Here is a 15258-nt window from a genome sequence, read left to right on the forward strand (position 1 = left end):
ATTTATTACATATTTATGATGTTTCAGTCACTCAACTAAGGGCATTACTTATATATATATATATTAATAAATTTATTTAGTTAGTTTAGGCTATGCTGGGTCTTTGTTGCTGTGCGCAGGCTTTCTCTAGTTGCGGTGAGTGGGGGCTACTCTTTGTTGCAGTGTGCAGGTTTCTCATTGCGGTGGCTTCTCTTTGTTGTGGAGCACAGGCTCTAGGCATGCGGGCTTCAGTAGTTGTGGCACACGGGCTCAATAGTTGTGGCTGGCGGGCTCTAGTGCACAGGTTCTGTAGTTGTGGCGCACGGGCTTAGTTGCTCTGCGGCATGTGGGATCTTCCCGGACCAGGGCTTGAACCCGTGTCCCCTGCATTGGTGGGCAGATTCTTAACCACTGCACCGCCAGGGAAGTCCCGCATTACTTATATTTAATCCTAATTACAACCCTATGACTTAGGTCAGGTGGTTTGCCCAAAGTCGTACAGCAAAGAAGTAGCAGATATGGGACTCCAACTAAAGTCATTGCAACTTTATACCACTGTTCTTATTCACCATATTTTCTCCCACTGAATTATTTTTAAACAGATTATAGTATTACTATTAGATTCATTAATAGCATCTGTCATTGGGATATATAATATGGTAAAGAATACTGGTCTTGGACTTCGCTGGTGGTCCAGTGCTTAAGACTCCGTGCTCCTACTGGGGCATGGGTTCGATCCCTGGTTGGGGAAGTTCCGCATGCCGTGCAGGGCAGCCAAAAAAAAAAAAAGAATACTGGTCTCTAAAGGTTTATATAATTTTTTTTACATTATAATCATCAAAATACATAACAAAATAGTACGTAAAGGATTATTAGCAGTCCCATAGACTCTCAGCTGAAAGTTGGCGTATGTGTTAACAGGTGTCAAATAAAAGATATGGTTTATCTGAGGATGATTTTCTTGGAAATACTTAAGCTGAGAAATAGGAAAATTGCAGTTAAGGGATAGTGAGAGCCTACAATATTTTAAGAATACTACATTGATTTATAACACGAAGGTGATTAATTTTTGGACTCTGGAGTCAGTTTGCTTCTGTTCAAATGCTAGTAGATAAGTCATCTTCCAGCTATGAGTTGGAACAGAACTTAGAGTTCTCTATCTCCAGTTTTTTTCATCTCTTAAACAAGAATGTTTCAGGTTGGGTTTTCCAGGACGCAGACACTGAGATGGAGTTAGAAGTACAAATGATTCTTGGGAAGTAACATCAGTGAAAGAAAACGGGAGGAAGCAGGAGTTATCAGAACATAATGCTGACCTGACAGAGTTTCTCCCAGCTCTGTAGAAAGATCTGGAGCTAAGGTTGTCCATTAGAGAAGTCTTGCATTGGGCAGAAATGGGTAGGCTCTTGTACTGTCACTGACTAGTGGCTACCTGGAAAAGAGAGTGACCTCATATTGACACTGCAGGGACTAATAGCAAGATGCTATCAGCCAAGCACTCTCCTCTCATCTGGGTAATGAGTGCTTTCTTGAAGAGTGGTCTGAAAATCTGTGTGTATGCCATACTTGATCATAAGATTATGATAGTTATGTGTATTGTTATATATATTATACTTAACATAACTTGGCACTTGATGATGTAGTCCCTTATTCTCGCTCTCCTTTTCAAAATGTGTAACTTTTAAGGACACATCTTTGTAAGAGGGCTGCCAAAAATATTTAATCTGAAGCTAATCATGAGGCGGGAGGGAATTGTGATAATTGTTTAAAAAAGGCACATTATACAGAACAGCTTTCCTGGACTCTTAAAAAATTAGTGTTATGAAAGACAAAAAAAGACTGATGAAGTTTAAGAGAACATGACAACAAAATGTAATGTGTGATCCTGGATTGGAGGTAATAATTTATAAGGAGTGATACTGGGACAGTTGGGGAAATTTGGATAGGGAGTATATATTACATAATAGTAATGTATCAATGTTAAATTTCTTGAGTGTGATAACTACTGTAGTAATGTGAGGGAATGACCTTGGTAGGAAATACATGGTCAAGTTTTTAGGGTTAAAGTCATGCTATATGAAATAAACACATGTGAGAGATAAAGCAGGGAGAGAAAGTGCAAAGAGGTGGCAAGTGTTAATAATTGGTGAATCAAATCAAAACCACAATGACATGTCACCTCACACCTGTCACAATGGCTAACATTAAAAAGAACACAAATAACAAATGTTGGCCAGGATGTGGAGAAAAGGGAACCCTTGTACACTCTTGGTGGGAATGTAAATTGGTGCAGCCACTGTGGAAAACAGTATGGAGGTTTCTCAAAAAACTGAAAATAGAACTACTATATGACCCAGCAGTTCCATTCCTGGGTGTATATCCAAAAAATATAAAAACACGAATTCAAAAAGATACATGCACCCCAATGTTCATAACAGCATTATTTATAATTGCCAAGACATGGAATCAACCTAAGTGTCCATCGGCAGATGAATGGATAAACAAGATGTGAAATGTATATATATATATATATACACTCAGCCATAAAAAGAATGAAATGTTGTCATTTGCAGCAACATGGATGGACTTGGAGGGTATTAGGCTAAGTGAAATAAGAAAGAGAAAGACAAATACTGTATGATATCACTTATATGTGGAATCTAAAAAATACAACAAACTAGGAAATATAACAAAAGAGAAGCCGGCTCAGATACAGAGAACAAGCTAGCGGTTACAAGTGGGTAGAGGGAAGGGGTGAGGGGCAATACAGGGGGAGGGGATTAAGTGATGCAGACTATTAGGTATAAAATAAGCTACAAGAGTATATTGTACAGCACAGGGAATATAGTTAATATGTTAAAATAACTATAAATGGAGTACAACCTTTAAAAATTGTGAATCACTATATTGTACACCTGTAACATATAATGTTATACATCAACTGTACTTTGATTTTTAAAAAGGGTAAGTAAAAAAATAATTGCCGCATATAGGGGTTCACCCTATTCTTGGAACTTCCAATAGGTTTGAAATTTTTCAAAATAAAAAGGGCATTTCCTGGCAGTCCAGTGGTTATTTAGGACTGCACTTGCAGTGCAGGGGGCATAGGTTCAATCCCTGGTCAGGGAACTAAGATCCCACGTACCATGAGGCCAAAAAAAAAAAAAAAAGTTGGGGTCAAAAAGCAGTTGTTACCAACCCTACCTCCCAAGTTTAAAAAATTTAATCTCCCTTGATCCTGACAATGACTCCATTGCTCAGAAAGGTTATGATTTTGCATTGCAAGATTATGGATTCGGGTTAATTAAGAAGTATATACTCCGATACTCATATATCCTGAACTATTACTAAACTGCTTGCAGTTTTAAAATGTAGTTTAAGAAGGCATAGAATTTCAGAACCATTTAGAATCACTGAACTTAAAAAGTGAAGATGGGAAGACTAACAATATCTATATACCTTTACATGGTAATCATAAGATACTTATTTTTGCATCAATTTAGTTCCCAGAGTTTAGTGACATCTTTAGTGATCCTTTGTCAATTCGTCAGGATAACATACTACCACACCAGCTCTTCCAAACCTTGCCTTTCCCTTGGTTGCAGTAAATAATCTTACCCCTCTTTTGTTAAGATTGAGGAGGCATAAGCTTCTTTGTCTTCTGTTGCCACCTCTTAATATTTGGCATCTTTCTGCATTAGAGAAAGGAGAAGCCCTTCTGTTTCCTTCTCTGACTTCCTGTCTTCACCATGAATTTATTTATTCATTCAGGGTACTTTTCATGCCCTTTCACTTCCTTCAGTACATTGTTTTTTAATTTAAAAAAATTTTAATTGAAGTATAGTTGAGGTACAACATTATGTAAGTTACAGGTGTACAATATAGTGATTCACAATTCTTAAAGGTTATACTCCATTTATAGTTATTACAAAATATTGGCTATATTCGCCATGTTGTACAATATATCCTTGTAGCTTATTTTATACCTAATAATTTGCACCTCTTAATCCCTGACCCTTATATCGCCCCCACTTCCCTCTACCCACTGGTAACCACTAGTTCTCTGTATCTGTGAGTCTGCTTCTCTTTTGTTATATTCATTAGTTTGTTGTATTTTTAGATTCCACACATAAGTGATATCGTACAGCATTTGTATTTTTCTGTCTGACTTATTTCACTTAGCCTAATACCCTCCAAGTCCATCCATGTTGCTGCAAATGGCAACATTTCATTCTTTTTTATGGATGAAGTGGTAATCCATTGTAATACACCTCAGTACATTTTAAAATTAAGTATCGGGACTTCCCTGACGGTCCAGTGGTTAGGACTCAGCGCTTTCACTGCAGGGGGCACGGGTTTGATCCCTGGTCGGGGACCAAGATGCCACATGCACCACATCATGGCCAAAAACAAAACAAACAAATTTAAGTATCCACACCATAGACTTTCTCAAACTTCCCCTTTTCACTTGCACCTTCCCCTGCCTTCACTCTTGCTAAATTTTCCCTTATTGGGAGGGAGAAGATGAGGGAAGTTAGTATTTCCTAGACCAATTTGCCACACCATATATATTTTTTTTATTGAGGTATAGTTGATTTACAATGTTGTGTTAGTTTCAGGTGTACAGCAAAGTGATTCAGTTATACATACATATATCGATATATCTATTTTTTTCAGATTCTTTTCCCTTATAGGTTATTACAAAATAATTGAGTATAGTTCCCTGTGTTATACAGTAGTTCCCTGTTGGTTACCTATTTTATATATAGTAGTGTGCATATGTTAAACTCCTAATTTTCCCTCCCTCCACCCTTCCCCCCTGGTAACCATAAGTTCGTTCTCTAAGTCTGTGGGTTTCTTTCTGTTTTGTAAATAAGTTCATTTGTATCATTTTTTTTAAGATTCTGCATATAAGTGATATATGATATATGTCTTTGTCTGACTTAACTTCACTTAGTATGATAATCTCCAGGTCCATCCGTGTTGCTGCAAATGGCATTATTTCATTCTTTTTAATGGCTGAGTAATATTCCATTGTATATTGGAATTTCTTTATCCATTCACATATTGATGGACATTTAGGCTGCTTCTATGTCTTGGCTATTGTAAACAGCACTGCAATGAACACTGGGGTGCATGTATCCTTTCGAACAATGTTTTTCTCCAGATATATGCCCAGGAGTGGGATTTCTGGATCATACGGTAGCTGTTTTTAGTTTTTGAAGGAACCTCCATACTGTTCTCCATAGTGGCTGTACCAGTGTACATTCCCTCCAACGGTGTAGGAGAGCTGCCTTTTCTTCACACCCTCTCCAGCATTTATTTTTGTAGCTTTTTATTTTATTTTCGGCTGCATTGGGTCTTTGTTGCTGCGCGTGGGCTTTTCTCTAGTTGCAGCAAGTGGGGGCCACTCTTCATTGTGGTGCGCAGGCTTCTCATTGCGGTGGCTCCTCTTGTTGCAAAGCACGGGCTCTAGGCATGCGGGCTTCAGTAGTTGTGGCACACAGGCTCAGTAGTTGTGGCTCGCGGGCTCTAGAGCGCAGGCTCAGTAGTTGTGGCGCACGGGCTTAGTTGCTCCGAGGCATGTGGGATCTTTCCAGACCAGGGCTCAAACCCGTGTCCCCTGCATTGGCAGGCGGATTCTTAACCACTGCACCACCAAGGAAGCCCTGTTGTAGACTTTTTGATGATAGCCATTCTGACTGGTGTGAGGTGGTATCTCATAGTTTTGATTTGCATTGCTCTAAATAATTAGCGATGTTGAGCATCTTTTCATGTGCCTCTTGGTCATCTGTATGTCTTCGGAGACATGTCTTTTTAGGTCTTCTGCCCATTTTTTTATTGGGTTGTTTGCTTTTTTGATATTGAGCTGCATGAGCTGTTTGTAAATTTTGGAGATTAATCCCTTGTCAGTCAGGTTGTTTGCAAATATTTTCTCCCATTCCGTGGGTTGTCTTTTCTTTTTGTTTATGGTTTCCTTTGCTGTGCAAAAGCTTTTGAGTTTAAGTAGGTCCTATTTGTTTATTTTTGTTTTTATTTCCATTACTCTAGGTGACGGATTGAAAAGATATTCGTGAGATTTATGTCAAAGAGTGTTCTGCCTGGGACTTCCCTGGTGGCACAGTGGATAAGAATCTGCCTGCCAGTGCAGGGGACATGGGTTTAAGCCCTGGTCCGGGAAGATCCCACATGCCACGGAGCAACTAAGCCTGTGTGCCACAACTACTGAGCCTGCTCTCTAGAGCCCGCGAGCCACAACTACTGAGGCCTGCATGCCTAGAGCCCATGCTCCGCAACAAAAGAAGCCACCGCAATGAGTAGCCCGCTCACTGCAACGAAGAGTAGCCCCTGCTCGCCACAACTAGAGAAAGCCGTACACAGCAACGAAGACCCAATGCAGCCAAAAATAAATAAATAAATTAATTTTTTTAAAAAAGTGTTCTGCCTATGTTTTCCTCTGAGAGTTTTATAGTATACAGTCTTACATTTAGATCTTTAATCCATTTTGAATTTACTTTTGTGTATGGTGTTAAAGAACGTTCTAATTTCATTTTTTTACATGTAGCTGTCCAGTTTTCCCAGCAACATTTATTGAAGAGACTGTCTTTCCTCCATTGTATAGTCTTGCCTCCTTTAGCATAGATTAATTACCCGTAGGTGCATGGGTTTATTTCTGGGCTTTCTATCCTGTTCCATTGATCAATATTTCTATATTTGTGATCTATATTTATTTTTGTGCCAGTATCATACTTACTGACAAAGTTCTTACTTGATTGGTCTACACTCTTGTTACTGAAACAAACTTGGGTCCCCTTGCCTGTGCACAGTAAAGCCCATCTACTGACACCAGGTCGTGGTGAAGGAAAGAGCAGCATTTACTGTAAGGCGCCAGACAATGAGTCCAGGGCAGCTAGTGTTCAAAACATCCCAACTCCCCCAGTAGGTTTCAGGGAGACATCTTTATAGGCAAAATTTGGGGGCAGGGCTGCCGGATGTGTAACCCTCCTTTAATTGGTTGGTGGTGAGGTAACAGGGTGGTATTCCAGGAATCTCAATCATCAATCAGCCTTCTGGTTCCAGTTGGTCTGGGGTCCAGTGCTTATGCTCAGCCTGAAGTTACCATCTTCCACCTGGGTGGGGATCTTAGTTCTTGTAGAAGAACTCAGAGATATGTATCAATTTGTTATTCACATCCCCCAGGAGGAACCAGGATTTCACCCCATTCTGCATTATTGTTTCTTTTTTTACAAAAATTATTAATTTATTTATTTTTGGCTGTGTTGGGTCTTCGTTGCTGCGCACGGGCTTTCACTTGTTGCAGTGAGCGGGGGGTGGGGGCTACTCTTCATTGCGGTGCGTGGGCTTATCACTGTGGTGACTTCTCTTGTTGTGGAGCACAGGCTCTAGGCGTGTGGGCTTCAGTAGTTGTGGCTCACGGGCTCAGTAGTTGTGGTGCACAGGCTTAGTTGCTCTGTGGCATGTGGGATCTTCCCGGACCAGGGCTGGAACCCGTGTCCCCTGCATTGGCAGGCGGATTCTTAACCACTGCACCGCCAGGGAAGCCCCTGCACTATTGTTTCTTGATTGCTCCTCCTTTGTTTTTGCATTCCCTCATTTCCCTGGTTAGCAACTGTTTGTGTCTGCCTTTTGGAATACTGGGGAGGTCTAGGAGGCTGAATGAAGCCTATTTCCTACAAACAAGAAACAGGGGACATAAAAAGGGTTTATACCAGGAGGGCCGCACAGCGTCCTGCTCTGTTTCACTCCTTGCTTCCACTTCAGTATTTACCCTCTTTACTTTTCAAATCTCTGGCCTTTACTGTTGCCACCTGGCTCAAAAAATTTTTTTTCTCTTATATGGCTTATTAGCAATCATTACTATTTTCATAACTAACTTTGGAATATTATTTGCAGTTAATTATATCAGAAAGATGTAATTTCCTTGTATTTTGAAGCTACTCCCTTAAGTCTCAAAGGAAGATGATCAGTTTGAATATACTAGTTACCATTTTGAAGGATTGTGAGTAAAGAGATTAGGAAGAAACTGCTGTGTAACCCACATTGGGACTTGAACCCACAGTATTTTAACTGAGATCACACACCTGGTCTCAGGACTTAATGAAGCTCAGGTTCTTGATGTCTCGTCACAGAAAGAATTCCGAGAGAGACAAAGTGATAGGTAAGAAGATTTGTTTATGGAGAAACACACTCCACAGAGTGTGGGCCGTCTCAGAAGGTGAGAAAGGCACCAGGGTATGGGGGTTGTCAATTTTTATAGGGGTGGGTAATTTCATAGGCTAATGAGTGGGAGGAGTATTCCAGCTATTTTGGGGAAGGGGTGGGGATTTCCAGAAGTTGGGCCACTGCCCACTTCTTGGCCTTTATGGTCAGCCTGGAGACTGTCATGGCAACTGTGGGTGTGTCATTTAGCTTGCTGATGTGTTACAATGAGCGTATACTGAGGCTCAAGGTCTAGTGGAAGTTGACTTGTCTGCCATCTTGGACCTATTTGCTTCTAATCAGTTTATGTCATGTCCTTGGGCTGTGCCATTCTTCTAAAGGTTGTGCCCTGCCCCCTTACCTCCTGTTTCTCTAGGGAAAAAAAAATGGTCTATCATTCAAAACTATTAACAACACAACCACTACTAATCCCTACTAATTTTGAGTTCTTAGCAAGTGTCAGACATTAGGCTAAATGTGTTTACAAACAAATTAATGTTCCTGAGTACATACAACTATTAAGTGTCAGAATTCAAGCCCACATGTGTCTGATTCCAAAACCTATGCTTCTGTCAGAAGTCACAAGTAAATTTCCAGTTAGAAAGTCCAATGACTTTCTCAGTGACAACTATATCCTGAAACTTCCCTCCTTCAAGTTGCATGGTGCTGCTTTCCACCCATTTTTTTCCTCTCTGCATATCTGCCTACTGTGGCTTCTCTTTCTGGATGTTAAATGATAAATCTCTGTCGTTCTACCTTTGTAAATACATATCCTCTTATTTAGGGAGCTCGTTTACTCCCTTGCTTTCAACATCATGTCTTTTATTATTTTTTTTTTTGGCTGTGCTACACGGCTTGTGGCATCTTAGTTCCCTGACCAGGGATTGAACCCAGGCCCTTGGCACTGAGAGCAGGAATCCTAACCACTGGACCGCCAGGGAATTCCCTGAATATCACTTATTTTTTTTAACATCTTTATTGGAGTATAATTGCTTTACAATTGTGTGTTAGTTTCTGCTTTACAACAAAGTGAATCAGCTATACATATACATATGTTCCCATATCCCCTCCCTCTTGTATCTCCCTCCCTCCCACCCTCCCTATCCCACCCCTCTGGGTGCTCACAAAGCACCGGGCTGATCTCCCTGTGCTATGCGGCTGCTTTCTTTTACTTTTTTATTTTATTATTTTAAAAATATTTTAAAAAAATATTTATTTAGCCTGTGCCGGGTCTTAGTTGTGGCATGCAGACTGTTAGTTGCAGCATGCATGTGGGATCTAGTTCCCCAGTGGTCCACAAACTTTTTGGCACCAGGGATCGGTTCTGTGGAAGACAATTTTTCCACAAAATTGTGGGGGTAAGGTTCAGGCGGTAATGTGAGAAACGGGGTGTTCAGGCGGTAACGCGAACTATGGGCGGCGGCAGATGAAGCTTCGCTCGCTCAGCCGCTGCTCACCTCCTGCTGTGGGACCCAGTTCCTAACAGGCAGCGGACCGGTACTTGTCCATGGCCCAGGGGTTGGGGACGCCTGTACTGCCCTGATCAGGGATCGAACCCAGGCCCCCTGCATTGGGAGTGTGGAGTCTTACCCACTGGACAACCAGGGAAGTCCCAATATCACTTGAAAATGATTCTCAAGTATATTTTACTACCCTCAATGCCTCTTACAAACTCAAATTTCTCTTTGCCAAATGAACCTACTTACATGTCAGTCACCTAAAACTTGAACAATCTGAAAAGCAATGTAAGTAGTCATTGGCAGAATGGGCTTCAGAGCCAGTGTATCAATTACTTTTGCTACAATAATGCTATGTAACAACCACAAAAACTCAGTAGTATACAAGAACATTGATTTATTTCACAAGTCTGGGGAGTTGAGCTAATCAGGCCTTGGCTGATCTCCCCTGGGCTCACTCCTCACTCGTGTATCTGCAGTCAGCTGAGGGACGGCTAGGCTGGCCTCTAACCTTTGCTAGGCTCACTCATTTGTCTAGGGTTGGGCTGATGGAGGATGACTTCCATGGAGATGACCGGAGCAAACTGGTTCTGTTTCTTATGTCCTTCAACATGTTCTCTTGGTCATGGCAGAGGGACAAGTCGTTTTCAAGTCTCTGCATATGTCCTATCTGCTAATATTTGCTTGACCAAAAAGCAAGTTGTGTGGTGTAACTCAGAATCAAGGAGGGGGGAATACATTCTACTTTTAATGATAGGCACTTGGCAAAAGACGTGGATACAGAGAGATGTGAACAATTAAGGTCATTAATACAATCAATCTACAATAGTCAAATTGCTTACATTGAATACGGGCTCTTCCACCTATTAGCTGTGTGACCTTGGCAAATTCTCTCACCTCAGTTTCCTCATCTGCAAAATGAGTATCTACCTTGAGTTGTTACGAAACTAAATGTTTAAAGGATACAAAGTACCTAGTAAATGCACAGCATCTCTCTCCCCAGTTTTGGGTGCATATAACATGCCCTGTCAGATGCATAATCCCACAGTGCTTTTCACATGTCACCAATGGCAGAAAGTCCAGGACACCAGACCATCCCTCTATAGTGCTCCAAATACTAAGTAGATAGTGACTTTGATAATTCACGTCTGAATTGTGTATTGTGTGGCAAAATTATGGAGGCATAGTTATTTATGATAGCAACTATCCAGGTGCAGATTTATCAGACAAGCCTTTTGGGTTTAAGTTCCTTCAATTCTCTGTCTCTCACCCATGTGAAGTTCTGCTACAGGACCTGAGGACACTGAAGTATGAGACTGTTCATGAACACAGCAGCTGGCATAGTTCTCTAACAGTAAAGTCATGATGCTACTCAAATTGAAGACGATCCTTTGTAGTGTGACAAAGGGCCCCAAAGCTTACTGACTTAAAATCAAGATTTATTATTTTTCATAATTTTCTGGGTCTGGGTGGTTCTTCTCCCTGTGGTGTTGTCTGGAGTCACTCATGAGGTTAATTGAGCTGGCAGATTTGCTGTGCTGGGAGGTCCAAGAAGGCTTCTCACATAACCAGGGCCTTGGAGCTGTTGGCTGAGGCACTACATTTATTTCCATCAAGGCCTCTGTCTCCAGGATCTCATCCCCTAGGGCCTTTCCATATGGCTTCCCTCTGTAGAAGGATAGCCCAATCTTCCTTACTCCCCCGCAGCTACATTCCAGGAAGGTGAAAGAAAATGCTGCAGGCTTCTAAAGGGTTGGGACTGGACCTGACACAGTACCATTTTTGGCCATCTTCTTTTGGGAGGGAACTATATAAGGGCTTGAATACCAGGAGGCATAGTTCACTGGGAGACACCAATATAACTGTCTAACATGTTTGATGAGCCTGGTGAAGTGAGGGGGTCATACAATATTTGGTTATCCCACTTTTAATGATACAAGGATTGATCAGTGGGTTCAGATGGTAAGAGCTCAATCCTTCAACTTATCAACGTATAGTATTATCTACTGATATTATTGCCTGATTCAGTTATTTCATTACAGGCTGAAAAATGGTGATTTTTCTAATTCTACCATTCTTTTTGAGGGACTTTTTCAAAATCTTCTTTACACTGTAAATGGACTGTGGAAAAAGAAAGTGGTTCTGGATCTGTGATGTGATAAATGTCAAAACCAGTACTAACCTGGAGCCCTTGGGGTCAGTTGAGATCGCTCCTTTAGTGCTTGGTTTAAAGACCCTTGAGTGCAACCAGTTGGGGCTACTTGTAGTTCCCCTCTCACATTGCCACACATTCACATTCATGCAGTTCCGTCTGCTGAAAATGGTCTTTTTTCTCTGCAAAGTCATGCTGTAACTCAAATGCCAACCCTTGTAGAAAACCTTTCCCAAGTCCTCCTCTGTTGCCGCAATACTTTATTTATATCTCTATGTAGAACTTCTGCAGCTCAAACTTGGGTAAGCTACTTAAACTCTCTAAGCCTATTTTCTCATCAAAAAAAAAATGTGAATAGTGTCACATGTTGGGTTCTCCAGAAAGAAAACTCTTACATGATTAGTGTGCATGTTTATTAGGGAATGCCCTTTGGATCATCACTTGTGAGAGAGAAGGGAAGAATGGGGCAGAGGGAGAAGTCGAGCTGCAATGCAGTCTCAATGGAATGCTGGTTGTTCTGGGGATGGGATGATCCATCAGAACTGTCCCAACTTGAGGTGAGAGGGCTGGGCCTTCCAACAATTTGTAGACAGATATCTGCCTCCTGGGGAAGGCGTGTGACATTAGGCAATGCCAGAAGGGGTCTGACATCTGATGGCTATGGCTGTCTGTGGGCAACACTCCTGGCTGCTGGGGTAGTATGTCCCTCGTTCCTGAAGGGGATCTGAGAAGTACATTTCAGTGTCCCCCACTAATAGCATCTATCTCAGGATTACTGGAAGCCTAAAATAGGATACGGTATAAAAAGTACAGAGCATACTGCCTGGCACATAGGACTCAAGAAGAGCTAATTGTTAAGGTTACTATAAATTAGTATGTGGCTCTTAAAAGCATATAGAGCAAGGTAGGGAAACCTTGTTTTGTTAATTTTTGTGTCTCTAGTCCTAGTATAGGGCCTGGAACTAATTAGATTCAATAAAGGCTTGTTGATGTGTCAGTATAAAAATATACCTGCCATCCCTGGTCTCCAAGCAGATATTATTTTGAGTTGAACTCTCAACTAAAACAAATACAAAAAGGCATTTCAAGCATTTAATAACTTTTATTAGCAAAATAAAAGGAGGCACATATCCACTTGCCTGAAAAAAAAGTTTCAAACACAAGGTAAACAAAAGCAATGAAGCACTACTGGACAATTGCTGAAGAGCTCCAGTTAAAATAGCTTCTACCACTGCATTTGATATTTTTAAAATATAATCTTCAAATTATACAGAGGGAAGGAGATTTAGTTCAGCTTTTTCACAGCTCATAAAAGGTGAGGTTGTCAATGAAACTACCAACCCAAAGTAAGTACTTATCTCCATCAATGGGTATTGGGCCTTTATTTTCCTCCATGCTCACTATAGTTCCTTGATATAATTTAATACAGTATCATACACTGCTTTGTTCCAGACACAGGTTCTGTGGATACAGCAAGATCAAAGGTTACAAAGTCCCTGCCTAAAAGGATCTCTGGACTCCCTCTTGTGAGAGTACCAGAATCACAACTAACTGCTGAACAATTATCAAGAGGAAGACACTGGAATTCCCCAAAAAAGATACCCCACATCCAAAGACAAAGAAGAAGCCATGATGAGATGGTAGGAGGTGCGCAATCACGGTAAAATCAAATCCCATAACTGCTGGGTGGGTGACTCACAAACTGGAGAACACTTATACCACAGAAGTCCACCCACTGGAGTGAGGTTATGAGCCCCAGGTCAGGCTTCCCAACCTGGGGGTCTGTCAATGGGAGGAGGAATTCCTAGAGTATCAGACTTTGGAGGCTAGAGGGATTTGATTGCAGGACTTCAACAGGACTGGGGAAAAGAGACTCCACTCTTGGAGGGCACACACAAAGTGTGTGCATTGGGACCCAAGGGAAGGAACAGTGACCCCATAGGAGATTGAACCAGACCTACCTGCTAGTGTTGGAGGCCCTCCAGCAGAGGCGGGGGGTGGCTGTGTCTCACCATGGGGAGAAGGACACTGGCAGCAGAAGTTCTGGGAAGTACTCCTTGGCATGAGCCCTCCCAGAGTCTGCCATTAGCCCCACCAAAGAGCCTGTAGGCTCCAGTGCTGGGTCGCCTCAGGCCAAACACCCAACAGGGAGGGAACCCAGCCCTACCCATCAGCAGACAAGCAGATTAAAGTTAGACTGATCTCTGCCCACCAGAGCAATACCCAGCTCTACTCATCACTAGTCTCTCCCATGAGGAAGCTTGCACAAGCCTCTTAGGTAGCCTCATCCACCAGAGGGCAGACAGCAGAAGCAAGAACTACAGTTCTGCAGCCTGTGGAAGGAAAACCACATTCACAGAAAGACAGAGAAAATGAAAAGGCAGAGGACTTTGAACCAGATGAAGGAACAAGATAAAACCCCAGAAAAACAACTAAAAGAAGTGGAGATAGGCAACCTTCCAGAAAAAGAATTCAGGATAATGATAGTGAAGATGATCCAGGAACTCAGAAAAAGAATGGAGGCAAAGATATAGAAGATGCAAAAAATGTTTAAAAAAGACCTAGAAGAATTAAAGAACAAATACCTAGAAGAATTAAAGGACAAACAGAGATGAACCATACAATAAATGAAATGAAAAATACACTAGAAGGAATCTATAGCAAAATAACTGAGGCAGAAGAACAGATAAGTGACCTGGAAGACAGAATGGTGGAATTCACTGCTGTGGAGCAGAATAAAGAAAAAAGAATATAAAGAAATGAAGACAGCCTAAGGGACCTCTGGGACAACATTAAACCCAACAACATTCACATTATAGGGGTCCCAGAAGGAGAAGAGAGACTGAAATGACCTGAGAAAATATTTGAAGAGATTATAGTCAAAAACTTCCATAACATGGGAAAGGAAATAGTCACCCAAGTCCAGGAAGTGCAGAGAGTCCCAGGCAGGATAAACCTAAGAAGAAACACGCCAAGACGCATAGTAACCAAACTGACAAAAACTAAAGACAAAGAAAAATTACTGAAAGCAACAAGGGAAAAATGACAAATAACATACAAGGGAACTCCCATAAGGTTAACAGCTGATTTCTCAGCAGAAACTCTACAAGCCAGAAGGGAGTGGCATGATATATTTAAAGTGATAAAAGGGAAGAACCTACAACCAAGATTACTCTACCTGGCAAGGATCTCATTCAGACGGAGAAATCAAAAGCTTTACACACAAGCAAAAGCTAAGAGAATTCAGCACCACCAAACCAGCTCTACAACAAATGCTAAAGGAACTTCTCTAAGTGGGAAACACAAGAGAAGAAAAGGACCTACAAAAACAAACCAATAACAATTAAGAAAATGGTAATAGGAACATACATATTGATAATTACCTTAAACGTGAATGGATTAAATGCTCCAAGCAAAAGACGCAGGCTCTCTGAATGGATACAAAAAAAA

Source organism: Globicephala melas, chromosome 1, assembly GCF_963455315.2.
Source record: "Globicephala melas chromosome 1, mGloMel1.2, whole genome shotgun sequence".
Taxonomy (NCBI): Eukaryota; Metazoa; Chordata; class Mammalia; order Artiodactyla; family Delphinidae; genus Globicephala; species Globicephala melas.